This window comes from Mus pahari, chromosome 16 (genome assembly GCF_900095145.1).
Source record: "Mus pahari chromosome 16, PAHARI_EIJ_v1.1, whole genome shotgun sequence".
Lineage (NCBI taxonomy): Eukaryota > Metazoa > Chordata > Mammalia > Rodentia > Muridae > Mus > Mus pahari.
Genome location: NC_034605.1, coordinates 17,013,400 through 17,017,218, shown reverse-complemented (window position 1 = coordinate 17,017,218; position 3,819 = coordinate 17,013,400).

The following is a 3,819-nucleotide window of genomic DNA, read 5'->3' as shown; positions in this document are numbered from 1 at the left end:
GAGAGAGAGAGAGAGAGAGAGAGAGAGAGAGAGAGAGAGAGAGAGAGAGAGAATATGTGTGTAGGGGGAAATTATATGTGTGTGTCTGTGTGGGGGGGTGAGTATATGTGTGTATGTCTGCCTGAGTGTATGTGTGGGTGTGGGTGTGTATGCACTCTCTCCACAGTGTTTGCAAGTGCCAAGGACACAGAAGGGAGGCTGTCAGGCTTGGCCTCAGACACTTGATTACCCACCTAGTAATCCCAGCATCTTGAAGGTGGAGGCAGGGGGTCAGGAGTTCAAGATCAACATCATCTACACAGAATGTTCAAAGCCATTCTGGGCTACGCAAGACTGGATTTATTGATTGATTGATTGATTGATTGATTGATTTAGTAAGACAGGGTTTCTCTATATAGCCTTGGTTGTCCTGTAGACCAGGCTGTCCTCAAACTCACAGAGATCTGCCTGTCTCTACCTCCCTCCGGAGTACTGGGACTGAAGGCGCCACTGCCCATCGAGACTGTTGTTAAAAGAAATGAAAGGAAGAGAAATTGAAGGGAAAGAAGAGGAGGGAACACAAAGGAAGGGAAGGGGTGAGGGAAGGGAAAGAAGGGGAGGGGAGGAGAGACGGGGGGAAAGGAGGTACGAATGACATTAGCAAAGTAAACTCAAAATGTAAAGTCTACATTTGGCCACATAGTCTAAAGCACTTTGAAAAAAGTACTTGAAAATGGAAAAAAAAATAATGCGGTGGTTCATACTTCAAAATATCATGGTCTTAAAAGCAATGGATGAAACAAGATCTTAGCAATCAAGCCCAGGGATATCATTTTAATAGCAACGATCACTTGTTGTTGTGGGAATTTCTGAACATCAATAAAAAGAATTGAATGGAAAAGCCGAAACAAATACTTTCTCAACTTTAGAAATATTTCACTTCTTATGTAGCCCAGGCTGGCCTTGAATTTTTGATCTTCCTGCATCCGTTTCCAGAGTTTGGGATTAAAGGCATTTTCAACACACCCACATAATATTTTACTTTTAAAATAAATATTTTTTAAGTTTTGAGTTTGTTGTTTGTTTTTCAAGAAAATGATTTGGAAATACACAATTGACAAGAAGCACCTGTTATACCTCTGAAGACCAGCAGGTGACACTAAAGTACCTTTCCCTGGCCTTCCAGGTGGTCCATAGAATTAGAAATGTATATAGCTGCCTAAATACTGAATCGTTAACCCTGAACATGTTGTAAAAATTTAGGAAAACAAACAATGCTCAAATGACATTTAGGAAGCTACAGAACTTTTAAAAAATGTTTAGTAGTTCTTAGCTATTGAGAAGCATTCAGTGATCAGCTTATAAACGCATTAAATTAGCAGTATGGGAGGCAGGCATGGTGGTACACACCTTTAATCCCAGCACTTGGAGGGCAGAGGCAGGGGAATTTCTGAGTTCGAGGCCATCCTGGTCTATAAAGTGAGTTCCAGGACAGCCAAGGCTACACAGAGAAACCCTGTCTCGAAAAACAAAAACAAACAAACAAAAAGTTAGCGGTGTGGGTAGTTCAGGTCCCTTCTCTTCCCTCTGCCTCACGCTATGCTTATTTTGTTGAATCTTTGCCACTTCCAATATTGAAAACTGACATAGATTTTAGGACTGGCATCTACAGATAATAAATGTTTTATTGTATTTGTATTGCATATCTTTAAAAGTTAGAACAGGGCTGAGGAGATGGTTTGGTAGGTAAAAAAGGCTTACTGTTTATACAAGAGGACTTGAGCCTAAATTCCCAGGACCCATATGAAAAAAATAAAAAAGCTGTGTGTGGTCTTTCAAGCCGGTAACCCAGGACACAGTCAGTGTAGACAGGAGGATCACTGGGGCTTGCTGGCTGCCAGCCTAGCTCCAGATTCAGTGAGAGACCTTGTCTCAAAGGAATAAGGCAGAGTGACATAGCAGGACACTGGATCTCCTCTCTGGCCTACACACACACACACACACACACACACACACACTCACACACTCACACATACACACAAACATATACACTCACACATACATACACACTCATAAGCACACACATACATATACACTCACACATACACACACACATATACACACATACATATACACTCACACACACATACATACACACATATACNCACACACATACACTCACACATACATACACACTCATAAGCACACACATACACACACATACATATATACTCACACACACATACACACACACATACACACATACATATACACACATATACTTACACACATATACTCACACACTCATACACACACAGTCACACACATACACACAAACACTCACACCTAACAGGTGTGAAAGATATGCATCTTATGTACATATCATGTGCATACTAAACTAGAAAATGTTTAAGTAACTGGGCAGTGGTGATACATGCCCTTAGTCCCAGTACTAGGGAAGCAAAGGCAGACAGATCTCTGTGAGTTCCAGGCCAACCGGGGTTTAGAGTGAATTCCAAGAAAGCCAGGGCTACACAGAGAAACCCTGTCTCAAAAAAACAGAAAAAGAAAAAAAAAAGAAAATGTTAAAGAAATAAAGTGTATAAGTGATATGTATTATTCACTATTTAATAATATTACTGAAAGTAATATTCCTTGTTCCTGACAAAGACATTTTAAGACATTACCAATAATGTTTTAGGCATTACCACCCTTTAGGAAGTAATTTGGAGACATGTGTCTGGAACTTGATCTATGTGCATTCCAGTTAATGCACTAATTCTATTTCTGGAAGTCTCTAACAAGCTGACATTCAAGAGCCAGGAACAGTCCATTATCATCCTATTGTGTGGGATGGCAGACTTTTTTTTTTAATTATAGGGGTTGAAGAGAGGGCTCAGTGGTTAAGAGCACTAGCTACTTTTTCACAGAATCTGGGTTTATTTCCCAGAATCCACATAGCAGTTCACAACCTTCTGTAACTCTAGTTACAGGGGATCGAACACAGGGGATATTATGGTCTTTGTAGGCTCCAGGCATACAAGTGGTACACACACACACACACACACACACACACACACACACACACAGACAAAATGTTCATACACATAAAATAAAAATCTAAACTACAGTTATATATTCTTTTATTTATTTGTTTATTAGATATTTTCTTCATTTACATTTCAAATGCTATCCCGAGAGTCCCCTATTCTACCCCGACACTGGTCCCCAACCTATCCACTCCCACTTCCTGACCCTGGCATTCCCCTGTACTGGGGCATATAATCTTCACAAGACCAAGGGCCTCTAATCCCATTGATGGTCGACTAGGCCATCTTCTGCTACATATGCAACTAGAGACACAAGCTCTGGGGGTTACTGGTTAGTTCATATTGTTGTTCCTTCTATAAGGTTGCAGACCCCTTTAGCTCTTTGGGTACTTTCTCTAGCTCCTTCATTGGGGGCCCTATGTTCCATCTAATAGATGACTGTGAGCATCCACGTCTGTATTTGCTAGGCACTGGCAGAGCCTCTCAGGAGACAGCTATATCAGGGTCCTGTCAGCAAAATCTTTCTGGCAAATGCAATAGTGTCTGGGTATGGTGGTTGTATATGGGATGGATCCCCAGGTGGGGCAGTCTCTGGATGGTCCTTCCTTCTGTCTCAGCTTCCAACTTTGTAACTCCTTCCATGGATATTTTGTTCCTCATAGTAACGAGGAATGAAGTATCCATACTTTGGTCTCCTTCTTCTCCTTCTCCTTCTCCTTCTCCTTCTCCTTCTCCTTCTCCTTCTCCTTCTCCTTCTCCTTCTCCTTCTCCTTCTCCTTCTCCTTCTCCT